This window comes from Lissotriton vulgaris, chromosome 3_1 (genome assembly GCF_964263255.1).
Source record: "Lissotriton vulgaris chromosome 3_1, aLisVul1.2, whole genome shotgun sequence".
Lineage (NCBI taxonomy): Eukaryota > Metazoa > Chordata > Amphibia > Caudata > Salamandridae > Lissotriton > Lissotriton vulgaris.
In genome coordinates this window covers 2,116,765,104-2,116,788,767 of record NC_141689.1, presented here as the reverse complement: position 1 = coordinate 2,116,788,767, position 23,664 = coordinate 2,116,765,104, and positions in this window count along the sequence as shown.

Sequence of the window (23,664 nt, the reverse complement as noted above, 5' to 3'; positions counted from 1 at the left end):
AGGAAGAGGAGGAGGGGAGAAGAAGATGGCTGCCTGAAGAAAACACACCTTATAAACCCAAACCACACTTCATTTGGCAGTTTTTTTCAATTCCAGAGGGGAAAAAAAAGGTGAATGCGCCCAAAGTCACTTGCCTCATCTGCAATGATGAACTTTCACGGGGCAACCCAAATAAGAAATATTCTTTTGGTAACTATACCATGATTCGGCACATGACAAGAAAGCATCCAAACAACTACTCTCGTGCAGAGTTCCGGGAACTGGCCAGTAACCTCCCCCATTCATCAAGGACCCCCTCCCAAAGAAACCAACCCACTTCCTCGGAACCAGAAACATCCGAGGTGATGCCTTGCATTCAGCCGAGATTTGCTGATTTTAAAATTACTTGCACTGCTTGTGGCAAGCTTATCTCCTATGGGGAACAAAGTGTGAAACTCATCGTCCTTGCAGGTGATAATCACAAGTGCCCCAAAAAGAAGTAATTTTTTGGGTTTTTTGTTTTTTTGCTCCAGTTGAGCCAGTTTCAATTCCCTTTTTTTGTTTCTCCCCCAAAAAAAATACAAAAAAATATATAAAACTGTTTTGAAAAGCCCAAAAAAGTTCAAAAAGTTCAAAAAACACAAAAAAAATATAAAACAACAAAAAGAAGAAAAAAAAAAGTTCTTTTTAGAACTACCTCCAATTTCTAAATCAAAACTTCATTTTTTAAACACTCTGTCACCTTTTTTCATCATAGTGCGCTCCCAGGGCCGCTCCCCGGTGCGCGCACCGTGCGCTTCCCCCGCGCAAAACGAAAAAAAAAAAAATATTTTAAATGCCCCGCGGGGCCCTTTTATAGCCCCCACATCAAACCTAGGGGGTCAAAGGGGTCTATCCCTGACGCCTTATGGTCAGTTCCCACTTTGTTTTAGCCACCTCTTATGTCTCGATTTTACCGAGACACAAGATGGCGACCGCTCTGGACTGTTTCGAATGTTTACAGACACCCGAGAGCCAATCAGCTTTCCATGCGCACCTCGCGTGGCGCGCCTGGAGCGCTCTCCGGTGCGCGCACCGGTGCGCTGCTATAGATATATATATTTTTTTGAACCTAAATTACTCAAAATCGAGGGAGCACATATCTTGAGACATAGCAAAGGCACATCGGGCTACCAGTCCCTACAATTTTGCCAAGTTTGGTGTAAATCCATTCAGCCGTTCGGGCTAAAAGTGAAATCGACCGCCCTATGGAAATTAACATGGGGAAAACGCGTTTTGGGACCCCCCTTTTATCTCGGCCCCCGCTTGACGAATCCCCCCCAAACTTTCAAGGAGGACCGGAGCTCGACGAGGCCATTTTCAGGAAATTTTCAGGCAGATTCGTCAACCGGTGCCAAAGTTATTCCAAATAGAATTTTGAGATTTAACATTGAAAAAAATCCTAACTATAACTACCTACTGGCGACCGCCAGTAGGTAATATATATATATATATATATATTACCTACTGGCGGTAGCCAGTAGGTATATATAGTTAGGACCTATTTTCCATAGGAAATCCCCAACATTCTATTGGGAATAACTTTGGCGCTGGTTGATGAATCTTTGCAAATGTCTCAAAGGAGATGGCTCGCTCCGCTCCGCTCCTTCCCTGAAAGTTTGGGGGGAATTCGTCAAGTGGGGGCTGAGAAAAAAGGGGGGTCCCAAAACGTGCTTTCCCCATGTTAATTTCCATAGGACCTTTAGACTCGGCTACAGCTTGAACCGCTGAAGGGAATTACACCAAACTTGTCAAAATGGTAGTGTCTGGTACGCAGATCACGCTTTTGGTAAAATAGTGTAAATCCCTCCAGTGGTTCCTGAGAAAAGTAAAAGAGAAACCAATTATATATCTATAAGCGCGCACGCGTGCGCGCACCCCCGCGAATTTTCAGAATTTATTTTTGGGGGGGGGGCTTGGGGGGCTTCTGTCTTATATTTTATTGTGTTTTATTTTAATTTCGAGGGTGCTCACCCCTCGTTTTACTGCCGAGATCACCGCCGCGGCCCGAGCCGCCTTAAGATGGCCGCCGCCGCCGCCTGGTTGTGGGCGGGGCCGGGAGGACGTGGTTTCCGCTTCCCCCTGCCTGGGGGAAGCCTGTGCCTGCCGGTCTCCCGTGCCAAAACCATAGGTTTTAGGCCTTATATAGTTAGGAATTAACATATAAAAAACCATTGAAATTCCTCCTATATAGTTAGCTGGACATTTTATTGATATAAAACCAATGAAATTCGACATACACCATTTACGCAAATCAATCAATCAATCAATCAAGTGGAATTTATAGAGCGCATGGCTACCCCACAGGGATTCCCAGCACTAGTAAAGCAATGGCTAGAAAACCAAAAAGAGCTCGGAATAACCAGGTCTTAAGTAGTTTCCAGAACACAACATATGAGTGAATGAATGCAGTTCTGTTGACAGATTGTTCCATAGGTTACAAAGAATACATAAAACATAAAACAATCATTTGGAATTGAAAGAAATCTACTGAGTTGGACTGGATCTGTTTCTGGGTGGATCTGTTCCCACGTAAAAAACATTTTGGACTTGTAGGACCATTTCCTTTTGTGCTGTATACTTATCCACCAGGTCCCAAGCCTATTCTAATAACTTGGTAAGAGGAGGGGGTTCCCTTTTGTGGCTTTGGCTCTCCAGCTGTTCCACTTGGACTGTAATCTGAATGAGTTTCTGCAGTTTTGATGGAAAGGATTATAGAAACATTTGGCTATTAAAGCTTTTTAGCACCCTCTGGGAAATTGTGGAATTTGCATTTTGTTGAGAAAGCCCTCTCTCACTTGTGATGCATGTGATGGATGGGACGAGGACAACAGGACCAGAAGTAATGAAGATTACTGGTAAGTGATAGGATATTACTCACTGGAAGCAACCAGTGAAATTGAATGCGAAATACAGACCCTCCCCTTCTTTAGGAAAGCCCCAAGGGTAGTCCTTTGCTTGGAGAGTCTATGATCATTTAGTGATCACTGCTTCTGATGCTCATGTATACTTTAATATATACTGTGGAACAACCTCAAAATGATGATGGTACTTGTATTAAATATCTGAGTGGTGCTCAATCCTTTCATGCATAGGTGCTGATCGTAATGTTATCCTGACTATGTCCGTGTACAAGGCTTGCAACTAACTTAGGCAAAGTGTCAAGAGTGAGAAATGGTGGCCACAGAAGCTAGGACTGATTAATGTGGCAGATGGGTATTCAATCTGAAAGAGTGCAACTATGGGTCCTAGGACAATTACAGTTTACTTACTGTCATCCTGTTACTGATCTAACAAGATGAGACCCCCACATACAAAGATAAATGCATATTTCCATGCCATTTCTATATTTACCCAAAATGTAAACCATCAGTAACAAGCTACTTTATACAGTAACTTTTTCACATCATCCATAGAAAAATGCAAGTAAACAATAGAAACTAACTTGAAAATGGCAACGTAAAACGTTTGCATGAAAGTGAAAAGAAATATATAAAAATACAGTAATGCTATAATAAACACCAATTCTAAAAACTTTTTGCAATTCTATCAGATATGGAGCTAGCTCTAAAGCTGTATCAACATAACTTAGTGTAAAACAAAATTAATTGCAACATTAGTTGTTCTAATTGAATTAACATTATATATTTGAAAGCAAAATTTGTGTTCATCATTCTTTAAACCTGGCCATATGCCCAACACATATCATATCAATGAATACCTTCAGTTCACAATTGCACTGACCAACTTCAGGATTCATGCCACACCTCGCATTACTAAAAGGGAGGCCAGATATGCAAAAGCATAAGAACGGAACCTGGAACAAAGATTAGGGATCCAGACATCTCATGAGTATGTTTGGGCTGTGCTCTTAATCTGAGGCATTACTTGTGCAAAGCATAGTTCCAGGCCTTTTCACTAGATTTAAATTAGCAGTGCTCTTTATTGTATAGACACCCCTCCAACAACATAGGGTGACGTATAACTAAAATATCTGTAATGCTCCTTGTAGCCAGATGAACTGTTATCTATTCATATGTGTACACTTACGACCGCTGGAATATTGCTTTCTATAAAGATATACCTGTTATATAGCAATCATGATTGACAGTTTTCTTGAAAGCTTTAATTACATTGAATAAAAATACTCGAAATACTTACCAACTTGAGCTGGTTTTCAGAAGAAATAGGACGTGTTTGAGAATGCCGGAAAGGAGACGTCAGAGCAATCAGAAGTTACTGTGCCCCATTTGTATTAATGTGTGACATATGCCTCCATTGTCCTGGGATCATGATACTGTGGATCCTCAGACTTTGGGCCAAGTACCCCTTTTATCATGTGGCTCTGATGAAAATAAGATAAAGTAATCCAGTTCTGACTAAGAGAGATGCTCTAGGCAATAAACACCATTAATGCATAAATAAATCATTGCTCAGCCAGTGCTTAGTAAACAAAATAGCACTCAATGTACACACAACCAAATACTACTGTTCGTAGATTAAAGTGCTACATACAAAAATATGTAAGGAATTGCATTTGTTGAAACAATATGCAACCATTCCTAATGGATCTTGTTACACCTATGAGCTTTAGGGTGATCTTCCCACAAACGTTTTGTCTTTACCCCTCCTATTTTTATTAATTTGTCTTTGTTAGTCATATGACTCTGCGCACTTTACCACTACTAACCTGCACTATAGTGCTTGTGCTCACTCCCTGAACATGGTACAAATGGCTTACACCTAATTGGCATATTTAGTTTGCCTCTAAGTCTCTAACAAAGTGGGATATCAGAAACCCAGGGCTGGTAAATTAGTGCCACTAGTGGGCCTTCAGCACTTATTTTGCCGCCCACTTAAGTACCCCTTAAAACATGTCCCATGTCTGCCATTACAGCCAATTAGAAGTTTTAAACTACCACTTCAACTTGGCAAAACAAACCCTTGCCAAGCTTTAAACTCCTTTTTATTTTACAGATATGTCACCAATAAAGTTGGTCTCAGGACGCCCAAAGGGGAGGGTGCATTATAATTACAATTTGGACACATACTTTTAAGTATTGCATGTCCTGGTTGTGAAAAACTCACATTCGCTTTTCACTACAGTGAGGCCTGCCTCTGCCATAGGATAAATTTGGGTTACCTTATCACTTATAATAAGTGAAAACTTATAATTCGGTGCAGGTAGGAAAGTCATGTTTGGTGCCTGTAAAAATGTAATTTAAATTCCTCTTTAATTGTAAAGTTGTATTTTAAGTCACTGTACTGAAAACACCACTTTTATAATGTCTGCACTTATTTGTCCTAACCATTTGGTGCCTTCAGCCTGTTGCTGGGTTACATGACTGGGTACATTTGGCCACTGTGTATTCCTCTCAGACAGCCACCCAATAGAGGGACTAGGTGTGACTGGATGGGCCATCTCAGGAAGGAAGAGGGCAGAGCTGAGCATAGCCCCACTGTGCCCTGCTCTCACACAAAATACATCACACTAGCCTAATGTGTCTACAGATACACTGGGACCTGTGCAGAGTGGCCAGAAATTCCAGACACTTCTAGAAGCACCATACAATTTCTACCACTTCCAAGGGGGCACCAGGTATAAAAATATGACCCTCAGACCCACTCTTCAGTTCACTTCTGTAACTGAGGATGAACTCTTAGAGGACTGCCTGCTGTTGTGGCCTAATGTGTGCTTCAGATGGACTCTTCTGCAGCACCAAGAAGGAATGCTCCGCTGTGTGAAGCCTGCTGTGATCAAACAGAGCTCACCCTTGTTGCTGAGCCTTGATCTTCTACTTGGTCCCAGGTCTTTCAGGGAGACTCTAAGATCTACTTGGCTGGCTACATGATCAGAGTCTTAAGGACAGAAAAGGCTCCATCCATCTTAAACCCATACCTGGACCCTGCCTGAGTGAGTCCTGACCCTCCAAGTGGTGCCGCGCCTGTCCTAGTCCTTCGCAAGTGGTGCTAAAGTTACCCAGATAGCCCAAATCAAAAACACAGGATTGCCCTGCTGGAGATTTCAGACTTCCAAAAGAAGAGATGAAATCTGAGTGTAGGAATCTTCACCTTGACACCGTCCAGCAGCTCCTTCACGATGACGCCTTCTTTAAGGACAATGCAAACTGCCTTCTTCTGCTGAACTTTACCTTCTCAGACATTTTCTTCCAAAAGTTCTTTTAAGTTTGAAGGTAACCAGAGACCTGGCCCAATCCACTTCATGTATCCGACCTATGCTCTATCGTGGTTTGCCATACCTTTTGACTTTGCCCCAGTCTCGTGCAACTCGGTGTCCATGATTGGTGCTTTTTTATGCACTATTTTCCACTTTACATTTTAAAAATTCATAACTTTAGTTTTACTGATTGGATGTTGGTGTCAAATAATTTTTTTAATGTACTTTATGTTTTTAAACTGGCGTGGGGTTTTTCTTCTGTTGTTTTATCATTATGTTACTGTTTAAATACTGCATAAATACTTGACGCATTGCCTGTAAGTAAAGGCTGACGCCTTTTGTGCCAAGCTACCACTACTATAGGGTTAGGGACAGGTTAATTTAGTGACTTTTTATGGTTCACTCTGTTGCTTGAGAAGGGTTCACACTCCCCTTTAACCAACAACCAAGTTTCTCACAGATCTCCTAAGAATTACCACAGTGCATGCATATCTGATAACCAACGAGTTGGTCCTCTGGAGGTAACAAACACAAAAACCAGTGCCTACTATGGCAATCTGCTCCATCAAACAAAAGATCCTTTACAGGCCTAAACATTTGATTTTTGCAGCATAACAAATGCCTTAACACATGTTTTTCACACCAGGAATGGAGGCTTTCCCACAGCCACAGGAAAAGACAGCAAAGAGCCATCGGAATGAAGGACTTAAAGATTGCCCCTTTCTCTCGATTCCTCACTTGAGGGGATGTCTTCTGCCCTTTACAGCCTCTGAGACACTGTTTATGTTTGCTGGCAATATCAGCTCCTCTCAAAGGAAACTAGGGCTGCTCTACTGCCAATCCTTGGTGGTCTCCAGAACAGTACCCACTGGTTCTCAGTGGCATACTGTAATTAGAGTCTGCACTATCCAGCCACCCACGCCCACAGCTGCTTTGTGGGTGCTACAGTGTGATGCAGCTGAAGGGGATTTTGCTAATATTTACCATCTGGACCCATTTTAATACCTTTCACACTGCATGACTTTAAAACATGTACCACTATCTTTGTCTATGTTGGTCCTTTCTCCTGTTGCATGGATCTTGGAAAGTTGACAGGGATTTTCAAAAGTGCAACAGAAATATTTGTAAATAAAGTCCTGAGTAAGGAAATAAACCATTCAATATAACCTTTGGATAGTAATAAAGACAGACTCTAATTACTTATTAATATGCTTTTATTGAAATTAATATGAATGCTCATCAGGTTCAATACTGTTCAAATCATGGATCATCATACAAGAGAAACAAACATCAATTCAGTAATTCTCAGAAACACATCTCAAATATGAGTGACATGAGAAAGTGGATAGTTATAGAGAGAAAAGAATGATGACATTTGCGGATAAAATATATGCAAATTCAGAATAAAAGCACCAATGAAATAACTATTGCATAAATTGCTAATAGTCAGAAAAGCTACCCTCCGGCCGAGAGAGTCAGCTGAGCACCCTCAAAGATTGGGGAGCAAAGTCAAAAAGTCAGGATTAGCAGAACAAAAGCCAGCCAAATAGATTAGGAAGTAGCAACATGGCTCTCTACTCTTGCAAAGTCTCCCCTATTCTGCCTCACTATGAAAAATGATCACTAATAGTTATACCCTAATTTACTAGAGATACAACCCCCCAAGTATCATCACATGAAAAATCCTTTAACCCTATTAGCCAAAACCAGGGGGTGTCTGGTCACTCCATGTTCATTACGTCTAACTTTTCAACGGTTCCTTTGTCTTTAGACAGCTTCTATCATTGACCTTCAGCAGAGGAAACTCAGATGATTTTCTTCTGCGGTTTATACATTTTTCCAGCTCACTTTTATATCAAACTCGTACAGGTGTCCACATACTCCATTCGGAAGGAGATAGATTTCATTCATAATGTTAATTATTTCCTCCACACCGCCATGGGCATCATCAGGAACTCTCGAAGGACAAAATAACATTATTTTTGTTTAGGCGGCCTACATTTTTTAAAACACATTAAACCTAAAAAGACTTTTGCAGCTTTCTCTGCAAAGCAGTGAAATGTGCTCTAGGAAAAACAAATACATGTGTGATTATCGTTGTTATTTTACAAAACTCCGCTCATTTACGCAATTATTCTATACTTTATGTATGTTTTAAAAAGATTATTATTTCTGGCTGTTATTTCTGCATTATCATTTCACATTTACGGCCTACTAGGAAAATACTGGAAACATTTACCGCCCGATTCATGAACCTAAATGGCGCTCGCAAGGGGCCGGATTCTGAGAATCCGGCCCTTTGCGAGAGCGATTTTTGCATTTGGGATTCAGCATCCCAAATGCAAAAATCGCTAATTGCGATGTCGCAAATGTGCGAGGAATTACATGTAAGGAATCTCTATTAGAGATTCCTTAAATGCAATTCAACATCCAATTTAAATTTGCGAATTCGCAATTTCTTGCCGCAATTTACCGCAAGGTCAGACCTCGCGGTAAATTGCGAAAACTCAGAAAAATGCATTTAAATGCATTTTTCTGAGTTGCATGTTACACACACACATGTCCTTTGGACATGTGTGTGTGCAACACCTGTGTGAAATTTCATTTGAGGGGTGTTACAGGGTGTCCCTTGGACACCTCTGGCACCCTTCAAATCGCAATCTTATTTGCGATTAGCTAATTGCTAATCGCAAATAAGGAATACTCCCCATTCATTCCTATGGGCCTTTTGGCCCATAGGAATGAATGGCGAGTTATTCCTTATTTGCGATTAGCAATTTGCTAATCGTAAATAAGGAATCAGTAGGAATCGCATTTTATTATGCGATTCCTACTTGATTACCGTTTTGCGAGTCCTTAATAGCGAATCGCTATGATTCGCTATTAAGGGCTCGCAAAACGGCCCGTTGATGAATCAGGCTGTAATTTCTTCCAGCACACGTTTGCGCTGCACACTTTTCATCATCCCCTTTTAGTTTTGCATGGTTATTTTTTCACATCATTTTGTTAATGATTCACACAATGAGAAGTTTGATCCGAGCAGGTTTTATTTTCGCAAAACCCTGCTCCACCAAATGCAATCTCAGAAGATCACCGTGGCTCCTCCTTCATTCTCACCAGTTCTAGAAGAAAAGCAGAGAGCTGGTGCTATGAGCCCTAGAGAGAGTGGTTGAAGTCCATTGATACAAGGCATTGCCAGGCCTGCTGAAAGGGGGTTAACAGCAGCACTATTCCTTTTTTTCTTACAAGTCTCCTTCTCCACTCATCCTGTCTGAGCAAAAGGTTATAAAGGGGTCTGGAGAATTCCATCATTCGTGGGAACCTCACCCAATCTAGTGTAGCAATATCATAGCTCTAATTCTAATTTACAAAGACAGGAGTCGGCCCATTGGCTGGCCTATCCATGCACAATATGCTGTGACACTTTCCAGCATAAGGACACATTAGATCTGCTGTGCTTTCCCACCCGTTACAGCCCTTCCATTTACTCTCAAACTTCAGATGGACACCCTGATGGGCACTTGAGACATAAGTCTGCCCTCTATGCATTCATTGTTCAGGATAGAAGCATCCACTGAATGTTCATGGCTATGTTGCAAACAGCCTCTGATATTGATAGCTTTGTCGCCTGCTTACAGCAGCAGAGTTAACCCTTTCAGGAATTGTAGGGCATTCTAATGGGGCTGTGATTTGTCAGCTGGGAAGCACATCAATTATCTTCAACTAACAGGGCAACTCAAGAGACTCAGAAGATGATAGTTCACAAACAATGTATAAATGATTCCAACTAGGGCAAAACTTCCCTTAGATCTAGATTGTAAACCCCGAAATAATGTATATAAGAACAATGCACTTACGAAAAGTTATATTTAGTCTAAGTGCACACTGTGAAAACAGTATACTTTACCCAAAAGGAAAAGTTATAATAAAGTGAAATAATATTTGGGATAAATGACAGTCCACCATAAGTAATAAAGGAACTAACATGTGAGCTACAGACAAAGGTTTCACTAATTTAAACTTGAGCTCAACCACTGGTAGCTATGGCACAGAGTGGACAAGCTTAACTTGGAGAAAATGTGTATAGAATTTAGAAGTAACAAAACAGGTCAAAAGTAAAAAAAATACAAACATACCTCAATAAAAATCACACTCAAATTTATGAAAAGAAAAATAAATATAATAAGCAAACTGAAATTAAAAATGAAAAAAGTCCAATAATGGGAAATGGAGATATGAAGAGGAAGAGGATCTACGTGCAATTTGAGGCTGACCTCGATAGAGCATGGGTTGGATACACCTAGCACATTAGCACGGCTAGGGCTTGAAAGTGGAGACGTTTGAAAATGTTTCTAGGTCCCAGTCTGAAAAGACACTTTTTTTTATTTTTCTGAGTAAAATTCTTCTCCACAAGGGACAAACATGAAATACAATCCAATGTCATGGACCTGCCTGATGGATAATTTTTGCAGTTGGGCCCCTTAAAGCTCTGAAGCAAAAGGTGTTTTAAATTTCCCACAGAGCTATTTGTGCCACACACCACAATAGTACACTTCCAATGCCGCCAGGACCTCAGGTGGAGCCCTTTGAGACTCTCAGGGTGTCAGGCAAAGTGCAACAGCAAAGTCTGGGAATATCTGGAGAGCTAATGCAAGGGTGACTTTTTAAAAGTAATTTTTGTTATGTTTTTTAAATCGAAATCCATCATTATGTTGGATTTTTAATAATTATCAAAATAATGGTTTAAATATTTCTCTAGCTGGAGCTTTGCCTGAGTCAACAATACAGTATTTAAATGTACAGTTGGGTTTCCTACATGCGACAGCTAGGCTTGCCATAGTGAAAATAGACTTTTGAGCCTTGTCACTGTGGGAACATGTTAACATTAATTTTCTACATGTCCCGCTTTTAAATAATATGCGGCCTACCTGGTGGGCTGCTATGCATACATAAGGATGACTGTTGGACCTGGCCCTTCCTGCAGGATCACTCCCAAACTTTTCGCCTCCCTCCTCCTTTTGTTCTGGCCTTACTGTTGTTGGCTTTAGGACCCTGGGCAGTTTACCACTGCTAACCAGTTTTAAAGTGCATATGCTTTGTACTTAAAACATGGTAATTTACTTATAAGTCCCATGAAAAGTACATTATATTTGCCCAGGGCCTGTACATTAATTAATACTTGTGGGTCAGCCGCACTTATTGTGCCACACAGATAAGCAGCTGTAAACTGCCATTTCGACCTGGCAAGTTAACTACTTGCCAGGCCCAACCCTTCCCTTTATTACATGAAGTCACCCCTAAGATAGGCCTTGGGCAGCCCTTTGGATAGAGAAAACTGCTAAATTCGTTTTTCACTACTCCAAGGCCTATCTCTCCCATAAGTTAACAATGGGATTATCTTAAAACATCTTTTAAGTGTAATTTCCAATTGGGAAAAAATAGAGATTTGGAGTGTGGTGTCTCTTGGCTGGATTGAGTGACAGCTAGGCTTTATGCATTCCCTCTAGAAAATTGCACTCAAAGGGAGATGGGGTGTGACATTTGCATCCTGATGGCCCATAATCAGGCTGATGGTCCTTCCTAAGGTAGATTAGGAGGGAAAAGCTGATGCTTGTACCAGAGTAGGGCTGTGCCGGTCCCCACACAAAGAGCTGCACACACCATTGTAGTGAGTCTGTAGCCAGGACAAGAAAGCCAAGGATCTTGTGGTTCTCAAAGGCCTCTGTGATATCTCCCCCACTTCCTATGCACATTTGGGTATAAGTACTGGACCTCTGACACCACCAAATCAGAACTTTGCTAAACTGAGGATATTCTGCTTGGAAAAAGAGCTGCTGTGCTGTAGGTGGGACTGCCACTTTGCTGCCTGCATTGTTGTGGTGGCCTGCTGCCTGCTGGTTGCTTTTCTGTAGGAGGGACTGACACTTTGCTATCTGTTCTTCTGTGTTAGCCTACTGACTGCTGCTTCTTGCAAAGTGAGAGGGACTGGGACTGCTCTCTACATCCTTGAACCCAAGATTCACCAAGGGCTTGCTGGCTTGCCTCATGTTTTCTGAAGTCTCAGGGACACAAAAGACTTTTTGCAACTTTGCTTTTGCTGCTGGACTTTAATGTGTGAGTCCTACCCTTGCTTGATGTGTCCCCTCCAGACCTGGGCCTCAGAGTGGGCTCTGCAGCTGTTTTCTCAAAAGATCATTGCAGTGTCCTCCGACGTAGCGCCAATTCGACAATGGCAATGCAGTTCCTGACTGCAAGGTTAGATGTCAATGGAGCACCGTTCCTTTGAAACTGTCTGTGAAGCTCAACGATGACACAACGCAGATCCTTTAACACCGTCTGAGAGACTTGATGATGATGTATCAACCCGACAAAGTGGAAAAGACTGATGCATCATGCTCTCGACATTGACACTTTGGTCTATACTTGGTACTTTTTCAGCAGACTCTGTGTGGTATCTGCAGTTAGACTCCCCCCCATTGTGATCACCCTGAACTTTGGATTCATACTAGTCCCTCCTCACCTCAAGTAACCTCTTGACCACTAGAAGCAGGACCTCGTGCCAGCTTCCCCTGTGAAAGTTCTTCTGCCCTCTACCCTCTGCTGATTGTCTACCTCCTGCCCTCTGTTTGGCATTTTCTACTCTATTTTCTGCCCTCTGTTTTGCCTTTTTCTGCTCGTTTTGCTAACCTCAGTTTTGCTTTTTGCCCTCTGTTTGGCTTTTTCTACATGCTTTTCTGCTGTCTGTTTGCCCTCTTCTGCTCTGATTTGCATTTTTGCTTATTTTTCTACCCTCTGTTTTGCCTTTTCTGCTTGTTCGTCCCTCTTACTGATGTTTCCTCAATACCTGGATTTTGACGGAGACCTCCCACCCCAGCGCCAAGATACCCCCAAAGGTGACAGTGTTGTGCTCTACAAATGCTGATTGATTGATATTGACTTGTATACACTGTTTTGGGATTTAATCTGTTAAAAGTCATATCTCAAGCTCTACTTATTGTTATTTTTATTGTTTTGTTCCTGCTTTACTCAGATAAATATTCTCTATTTTTCTAAACTGATGTGGAGTCTTTTTGTGATGTTTTCACTGTATTACTGTAATTAAAGTGTCGCACAAATACTTTGCACATTGCCTCTTAAATTCAGCCTAACTGCTCCATGCCAAGCTACCAGAAGGTGAGCACAGGTTAATGTAGGTTTTGTATCTGACTTACCCTGACTAGGATTGTGTTCCCTACTTGAACAGAGTGCAAACCTCTTCCAACTATAGAACCAACTTCTAATAGTGCCCCAGTGTGCAGAGTCTGAACATCACCAGTCAAGTCAAGTCAAGTCAAGTCAAGGAAAGCTTTATTCGACTGCTGTTATAACAATCATAAAAGCACAAGATTAAAAACAAAATTGCATATTATCACAAAATTACACGCATAAAAAACAGCAATCTAAATAATGACATTTAAATATCAATTAATGTTAAAACTGCAGTAATAAAAACCATACAAAGTGTCAAAAGTCACTTCGACTATAATTCATTCATCTTCATGATTTTCTTTGGGCAAGTATCTTCTTGAAGAACTTAGTTAAGCACCAGGCAGTTATTTCATTCTCTACAAACTGTAGCCTAATCAATGCTGGGCGGCATTGCCGCAGTCCCTGTAGTTTTAAAATCACTAAAATTCATGCTTTCCTCGAAAGTACATAACATTTACAAAATAAAGCCAGATGAATAGTGGACTGAGTAGAGTGATTGTTGCATGGACATAAAGGCAATACCTGTGACAAATCATTTATTTTAGGAAAGGTCACGAATCTGTAAATAATGTCCAGCCTGAACTAAGTAAGGTAAGGTTCCATTTTAAATGTGGTTACAATTAACTGATGTTGCCTTACACTGGGTTTAACAATTTCGCTGGTCATTCTTGTTGTGGCCAATAGCTGGAGACATTTCTTTCTTAGGGTCTTTCTAGAAATTGCCTACGATCAGAAAAGTATTCTGGGTGATCAATATCATTCATAAAGTCGCACACATACTTTACCCAGGGGATCTTTAAAGCCCCTTCTAGTTTTAGGCAGTCCTGTAGGATCTCCCTATTTTGCTTTGGTTGATATTTTGTCCAGATCCTGTGCCACAGGAGCACTGGTTCTAACTTAATATGATCAGAAATTAAAGAAAGACCCAGTTCATTGTGGCAGGCATAAGATTTTGAGCTGGCAGGTAGCGATAAATATGTCCTAAAAACGAGTTTTCCACAGTTTGTATGGGGTAGGTATTAACAAAACCCCATACACCTGCCCCGTAATTTTACGTTAGCGATGCATTTAGCATTGAAAATTTGGTTGAGCTCGCCTGGCAGCTTCCTTCCCAATTTTCTAGAGAAAGATGCCAGGGCGGCTGTTGTCGTAACAAGTGGCAGTTTGTTTTGAAAGAATGGCTTGAGCCCGGTCCGGTCCTCGGATGCTTGATTCCGGTCTGGGAAAGATATGGCTGTTGTAGTTCGGACTGGACTGTTCCCATGGGGCACAGGGTCAGAGCTGATTTGCATAAAGCCATTATCTGACCCAGGGTGGTGTGGAGTGCAAAAAACGATGGATTTAGGCCCAGATCCTTGTACTGGGGTGAATGTAAGATATTGATCTACATTCTGTCCATCAAATTGTTTTTTGTAATTTTCTCCTTGAGCCCAGGAGTTGCCTTGATTAAATAAAATGCAGAGGTAAGAAAAACTCTTAGTCTGTTCTAATTTTTGCCTTTCCACAAACATACTTTTCCTCCGCTGGGGTCCATGTCCACAGCTCATTGTATAGGTCTTGGAAATATTAATCTTAAGACCAAGATCCTCCAAAAATGCATTTAAACTATCTAAAACCGTCTGATGGCCTTATTGAGTTCTTGACATTATTACTGCGTGTCATGCACGTAGAGGAGAGCAGGAATAGGGCGTCCATTCAATTCTTGATTATGTTAAGGAGTGCTGGAACAATCTGTTAATGTATAAATGAAAAAGGAAGGGGGCTAGCACACAACCTTGCCGGACCCCCTTTTAATGGGAAAGGCAGATGTGAGCTTGCCATAGCATCACCATACAAGAGTCTTAAAAAAAGGATAATATGAGGATCAACCCTAAGAACCCCAAGAGCCTCGAACAGTCTATTGTGTTTTACAGAATAGAAATGCGCTGTAAGGGCAACAAAAAACAGGTAAAAATTGCCTTTTTGACTCTTATATATTTACCTCTCAGTAAGGCCAAATTTAGGCACTGCTCAATCATCCCTAAGCCTTCTTTGAAACCATATTGTATATCTAATAGGACCAAGTTCTCTTCTGCCCAGGCTTGCGGGCGTTCTAAGTTAACATCTCCTGCTACCCTGACTATTGAATCTATTAAGGAAATAGGCCTGTAACACCCGGGATCATCTTGGTCCCATTTTTAAAAATTGGGATGATGATGGATTCCCCCCAAGTCTTCGGCAAAGGGGACATGCAGCCAGCATTAATAACTTGTGTTATAATGGGCCCCCAGAGGACGATATTTGACTTAAACAAATCGACGGGTACTCCATCAGGGCCAGGCGCCTTACTACCCTGGCTAACTAACAGGGCTCTTTCCACTTCCCCAAGGTGAATTGTAAGTCTGCATGACCAATTGTCTCCACTGGCATATCACTATCTGTAAGGCAAGAATTTGTTTGCCCATTATACGCCTTTGAGAAGTGTTTGGTCCATGACTACTCAGGGATGGCAATTTCTATTGTGGGGCCGCCTGTGGATTTTAAAAACGGGGTTTGCACCGCTCTCTAAAAGGCAGCACTATCTTTCATGTGTGCCGCAGTGTGAAGGGATTCCCAGGCTTCCCTTCTCTGTGCACCTCTCCTTTCCTAGAGAGCAAGTCTGTAATCTAATCATGCTCGTCTTACCTTATTGAGGTCTCTCAGTTGTCTGCCCAGCTCGTGCTTTAGATTGGCAAGTGCTTGTGTACATTTTGTGGTAAACCACCCCTGTTTTTAGCCTTGTTGCAGAATTGTACAAATAATAGCTTCCTGACCCCGGCTGCTATTTGCTGGAAAGACAATAAAATATCATCCTGTGGGGCTGTTTCACTGAAACAATTATCAAAGGCTGTTTTACATTTTGTTACTAGCTGCTTAAGGATAGCATCAGGATCAACCTTTGTCCAACGCAGGGTGTATCCGATTGGTTCTATTGAGTATTACCTTTCCCATCAACTGTATGGCGTTATTGGGCCTAGCTTGCTTATGTAAGGGCAAGTTGACCTCTAGACATAAGGGGAAATGGTCACTGATGGGATTGTCACTCACCATAAAAGAGAGCAACACAGATGTATGATTGAGTGAACCTAATTTATAGTCTATTGTTGAGGATAAGCCTCTTTCATTAAATGTATAAGGCATCGAAAAAGGTCTAGCCATTAGGTCATTCACAAAACCAAGCTCAGTACTCACAATCAGTTCATTGTACATCTCCTTTGTGTATGACAAAATGGGTACCATATATACCATCATCATCATTATTGCCACAAAGCCTACTACCCTCATTTGTACATTAAGCATAATTAAAATCACCCACAAAGATTATCATTGTCTCTTTAGTGCTGGCATTCTTCAGTAGGTTGAAGTCACTGTCAAGATTTGTTATAACATTGCCAAAGTTATCAGGGGAGAGGTTTTTATAAAAATTAACCATGATAGTACAATACGTTGAATTTTGATGTAATTTTACCAACTGATAGTAAGTGTTCCCCACTTTTGACTCTATTTTATCCAGTGTGAGCTTATTTGAGATATACATACAAAGCCCTCCCTTCGCTCTGCACTTCGTTCCTTCACTGCGGGCCTGTGTAGTGTTTTATATCCGTTTAGATGATTTGGTTCTCTAACCCATGTTTCCTGAAAACATGATATATCATGAGCAGAGATGAAATCACTCCATGTTTGGTTATCTATCTTAATATGGAACCCTGCAATGTTCCAAGAAATAGCCTTGCATGGCAAAGAAGCACGCTCAGCATAATTCTAGGAGGAGACAAGGTCAGAGGGGGGGGGCTGTTAATACTTGGTTGTGCTTGGGCCTCGGATGGTAAATCACATGATTGCAAGAGTGTAACTATGGTACTGCTTGGAGCATCTCTCTCAGTGACCTCCCTTTCATTTATCACACAGGGTAACCGAAGAACTGAGGTCTCTTGTTCTATAATGCAGTTGTCTAGAGGTACAGCAGCCACTCAGCCCCAGGGTGGGTCCACTTCGATATTTAACCACCCATTTGGTGGGGTCAGAAGTTATTATCCTCTAGTGTATTGAGGGCATCGAAATGGTTACTGACTGGGATAGTAAACCTAGGCTGTCTCCAATTCCCGTCTCTATCTACCCCTGGCATAAACTGTGGGAAACCAATAGGCTTATAGAAAAAACCCAGGGGTAAAATATTAATCCCTGTAGTGCTGATTGGTCGTTTGTCCGCCCTATTTGGAATGGTTCAGACCAGGTCTGGTGACGCAAGTGTTAAAACTACACAGTCGCCCTCAAGGGACGTTTTAGAGCTTCCTATCCACCCAATCCGCAGAACCATCTTGAACTCTGCAAAGAACGGGTTAGATAATCCCATCCTCACACTCAGTACATGCAGTGATTTGTTTCCCAGTGTTGACCAGTGTTCCATACCTCCACCCGGCAAAGGAGGGACATTAGCCAGAACAATGGTATAGGGTGTTGCTTCAGGGGGAAGGTGTAGAGTATTTGAGCAAGACAAGTTACACCGATGCTGTTTTTGGTGTTTTTGGTCCCTTAAAAAATGGGCTTCCTCTCTACGTACATGATTATGCCTGGCGGGGAGGGGATCTCTTTGAATGTTCATCAACCGCTCTTGGATAGAAGGTATGCTCTGTCCTGTATCTGCTTGCTTACAAGTGAGGGGTGCTTCTCCTATATGCGACATTACAGAGCCTAAAGAGTTGTGAGATTGAAGTGATGGTTTCAAGGAGGCAATTTTAGGTGCTTTCCTGTTTCCTTGCCCAGAAGTATCCCCCTGAGTTGACATAACTCCCTTTTTTCTGTTCCCCTTAGTTCTGCATTGACATGTGTTAGTCAGAAAAGGAGGGGTACTGCCCACAAGTTTTCCCGATTTATCTAAGCTTGCTTCAAGTGATGATAACTCAAGTACCAGCGGGGTCAATAAAGCTGATACAACCAGACCCATTTTTGCCCAAAACTCCCCATTATCAATAGCCTGAGGCGGCGTTAAAACTATTGGGGTGGGATCTTTGTGAGACAAATTAGGTTCCAAACTAATCTCCTCCACCTCTGCAGTTTTAGTTGTACTGCCTCTCTTGGGGGGAGGGTGGGGGGGTTGCCTATTTGAAAGGAAAACGACACCGGGTAAGAGAAGAGCTTCCTTTATTCTGGTCTGATGAAGCAGGCGTCTTGGCAGCAACTTTCGTCCCATTACATTCTGAATTCCGACCTCAGAACCCAAGGTCGTAATATTACGAGACTGCATTTGTGACATCCCCAACACACCCCCCTCCCTTCACTAAAAATACTAATACTTGCCCCAACACCACACCTTCCCAACACATTAACAAAGGCAAAAACAGTACCACACCCACCCATCATATACTGATACAAATGCATTACAATGATAAAAATAACAAAATGAAGATAAGAAGAACTTAAACTAATATCTAACATAATCATGAAATGCAACAGGAGGAGACCTAGTTCTTGAAAGGCTTCGTCGAGAAACAACATTGTGCAGATATATTAGGACTCACAATTTCAGTGGAAAGAGTCGAACCAGGAGTGATTACTCCAATTTTTTTTTTCACAAACTCAACTTTAGACTCAGGCACTACTGAGATAACAGACTTGTTCCAAACTTTTCCATTCTCCAGTACAACAACATGATCACTTACTTCTTTGACTCTGGCAGGAGCAGAAAACCGAGAATAACCCTTGCCCACGAGTATAGGTTTCTTGATCCTTACCCAGACACCTTAACGCACAGGAGATGTTCTGACACTGTCAGATGCATACTTGGCCTTGGCTGCAGCTCTAACATCGACCACTTTTTTTTGTACATCTACTTCTTTCCTCGACATCCAATTCATATTAATCTTGGAACCCGCCACTCTACCTTTAAGTAAAGTATAAGGAGATATGCTCGAACGAGCATGGGGAGTAACCCTCATTGCACACAGCATGTCAGAAGCTACTTGTTTCCAGTGAAGGCCATTAATGGAGTCTAACTGTAATTGATCCTTAATGACACGGTTCAGGCGTTCAACTAAACCATTGCTGCAAGGATGGTAAAGAGAAGTGAGAATATGTTTAATTCCATGCACTTTAAGGAAATCCTGCATCTCAACAGACACCAACTGAGTACCGTTGTTTGTTACTGATTCCTCCGGAAATACTTCCCAAAGAAAAACTTCCTTAAAAAAAATAATCACTGTGGCAGAATTGATTCCTTCCACAAATCTAACTTCTGGTCATGTTGACATACAGTTGATTAAAACCAAGGCATATTTCGGAGAACTGCCCAGACCGCTAAATGGACCAGCCACATCAAATACTAATTTACACCAAGGTAATTATTTAACTGAGATGATAGTGATGGGAGAAGGACAAGTCACTTGGGTTTTGTCACTTAAAACACACGCCCCACACTCACAAACACATTGTTCAACACCAGGCCACCAAAAATCCTCTCTTACTCTCCGTTTCATAGCACGAATGCCCAAGTTCTGTCCACTATAGACAATTAATCACTAATCCTCACTAATGCTCCTAAAAGGAACTAACTCCAAAGGAAGAACTGTATCGGTGGGCCAGCCATGAGCTACGAAATCAATTACTTTGCTCATTTCAACATCCTCAGAGGTAGCAGGCTTCCAATCAACCTCAGATAAAGCAGCACCAGTATTGGCTACAGCCATAACAGCACACACCATTTCCAACTGATCACTTTCTGGTTCCAAAGCATTTTGAGAAAGAGGCAATCTAGATAAACAATCAGCCACTCAATTTGTCACATCAGCTACATACTCCAGACGGTAGTTAAACTCATTAAGCCTGTACGGCCATTTAGCAATATGATGTGTAGCCCTACCACCACCCTTGGTGGTAAAAAGATCCTCCAAAGATTTGTAGTCAGTTCTGAGAACAAAATCATTACCCCACAAAAAATTCCGGAAATATTGCACACCCCACACTAGAGCCAATGCTTCCTTTTCAAAAGTGGAATAGGTCCCTTCGGCACCCCCCGGAGTGTTCTGGAAGCAAAAGCAATAATCTCCTCTCTATTATCAGATGTTTTTTGCATTAAAACAGCACCAAGACCTACATTTCTGGCATCAGTAGTGATTATGCATCGATCGTTAATGTTAAACAACTTGAGTGGACGTGCTTGTACAATCGCCTCAATCAACAATTTAAAATCATTAGCACACTGCTCAGACCAAACATATTTCATGTTTTTCTTAAGAAGATTACACAAGCATACAGTTCTGTCAGAAAAATGTGATACAAATTTAGCATAGTACTCCACTAACCCCAGCAAAGAACGTAACTGATCTTTGTGAAGGGGTTCGGGTGCATTTTGAATAGCATCAAGAAGCTTCATTTTTGGTTCCACTCCATTTGCAGAAATGTAAAGGCCCAAATAATCCACCCTATCTTTCAGAAATTTGCACTTATCCTTTCTTAATGTTAACCCACTGGATCTCACAATTTCTAACACCTGCTTGACTCTAGCATTGTGGTCCTGTACAGTCTTTCCGTGGATGAGAATGTCGTCCTGAAAGAATACGACTCCTGCAGTGCTCTTAAACAGGTCACCCAAGAGGCGTTGAAACACTGCGGAAGCCGATGCCAAACCGAACGACATACGTATATAACAGAATGCACCCTCAGGAGTCACAAATGACGTTAGGTGTCTAGGGGCCAGATGTAGGTAATCCTAATTTACCGATTCTAAAATACCGAATTTTACCGAATCGGTAAATGGTATGTAGATAAAAAATCGGTAAATAATACCGATTCGGTAAAATTCGGAATCGGACATTCGGTATTTACCGAATCGGTATTCTCCATTCATTTCTATGGGCCTTTTGGCCCATAGGAATGAATGTGAAATACCGATTCGGTAAATACTGATTCGGTAAATACCGAATCGGAAAGCAAACAAATGTGAAACTTAAGTAGGCAGCCAATCAGGTGCTACCACCCTCCCCTCCCTACCAGGAAGTGGCTACACAGGCAGCTGCAACTAATTAGAAGCTTCTGGAGAGGCAGTTGGAGCAGAGAGTCCCTGAGCAGCAGAAAGAGTTTTGTGCACTTGTAAATCTGAAAAATGGCAAGCAGCAAAGACAAAGAGCAGCCAGAGAGGAAGAGGAAACTGAAATTCAGCAGCATGGAGCTGCAGGTCCTTGTTGAGGAGGTATTTAAGGTGCACCAAAAACTGTTTGGCAGGCAGTCCCTCACTGTGGCAGAATCTGCCAAAAGGAAACTCTGGCTGGACATACTTGACAAAGTTAATGCAGTTGGAGTGACTACCAGAGACACATGGGACTTGAAAAAGAGGTACTTTACTCATGAGCCAAACAGAAAAAAAATTGGCTGACCACCACAAGCAGGCAACCAAAACTGGTGGAGGGAAGAACCCAGCACCCCCCCTTACTGACCTGGAGGAGATGGTGGCCTCAACCATAGAACCTGACAGCATCTGCGGACTGGGAGAAGTAGACAGCTCAGCCAGAGCTGCAAGCAGAAAAGGTAAGACGCATGCACAGCAATCCCCCCCACACCATCATCCTTACCTTTACCCTTTGCGGCTAGCACTTTACAGGAGCAATGCGTCATGGGACATTTAGTCAGGAAATGATAGACCATGTCATACAGCACAGCAACCAGCAAGTTAGGGAAATGATTGCTGACAGAATAAAGCGAAAGTGGAAAAGATTTAATTGTAGTGTCTGTGAGACAGTAGCGCTTAGCTAATGCACGCTCATATGGCCACAGGTGACACATCTCGCAGGCGTTCCCAGGAGACTGAAGGCACGGCACCAGAGAGGGATGAGAGTCAGGAGCCAGGTCAAAGTGCGCAGAATGTATCACAGGACACAGGTGCACCAAGTAGCCATCCTCCTTCACAAGACACAGAAATTGCTCCAGAGTTGCAGGCATCCCCAGAACGTTCACAATCCCCTCTGTTGCTGTCATCCCCAGAAATGCCAGCATCACTGCATGAGGCAACACCTGCATCACAACCAAGCAGGAGGCATGTTATGGCCCCACTATTGGAAATGGAGTCATCAGCAGGTGACATGGAGGAGGAAGACACACACACCTTGCCTGGGGATGGTAGCTCTGCCACACTGCAGTCCAGTGCAGAGGTGGGCCGTACTGGCGCAAGACGCCACAGAGTCCAAGAAAGCAGTGCAGCTGCACGTGTGGAGGGTTCAAGTGTGTTCCGTGGCCTAAAGGGGAGCATTTTAAAAATCCAGAGGATGCAGGGAAATGAGGAACCTGAACAACAACATGGGAGACATAGGAAAGGGCATCATGGAACTAGTAGATGTCAACAAAGAGATGGCTGCAGGGATGTGTGAAATGTCACAATCGGTGCAGCTCCTGTGCACCAAACTAGACAATGAATTTGCATCAAGGCGCAAGGAAAGGCAGCATGCGCATCAACAAAATAAAGCCATCAACCGCCTGGCCACAGCCACATCCCTGCTATGCAGGAGAAGCATAAACATGCAGGAGGGACTAACCCAAAACAGTAATGAGGTCACTAGGGGCATGGCCAGGATGACCAGTGCTCTTGATGCACTGATAAATGCACAAACAGCACAAACTGCTGCTCTGGATGTGCCAGAGAGTGAAGGGAGCACAAGTAGAACAGCATGGCAAGCTCCCTTGTCGTAGAGACAAGGAGGAGCAGCAGGCGCCACGCTGAGGCTACAGCCCAAACGCCAAGTGAGCACAGCGAGCACCAAACATCTGGCACTGGTAGGCGTGGAAGCAAATGAGTATTTTATTTCATGGGGAAGTGACCCAGGACTCACATCATCGAATGTAAATAATTTGTGTTGCACATTTGTGCTTTAGAAACCTACGTAGTGACACAATTAAACTACGTTGGGTGCATACTCCACCTGTCTGTGTCTCTTTACTTACTTTAAAAAAGTTGTGTGTGATCTCTTCCCGTCTGTGTCTGCCATCAGTTGGTGTTGCAACTCCAGCTGTGTGTGGTTCAGGCACTGCTTGTTCATCATCATGGTCCTCATAATCAGATAAATCCACTCTGGTGCCCTTCTTAACCGCAAGGTTGTGCAACATTGCACAGGCTGCAATCATCTTGCAGCAGGTGACTGGTGTGTACTGGCGGGCCCCTCCACTTTTATGTAGGCAGCGGAACCTGCTTTTCCACAAACCAAAGTTGCGCTCCACAA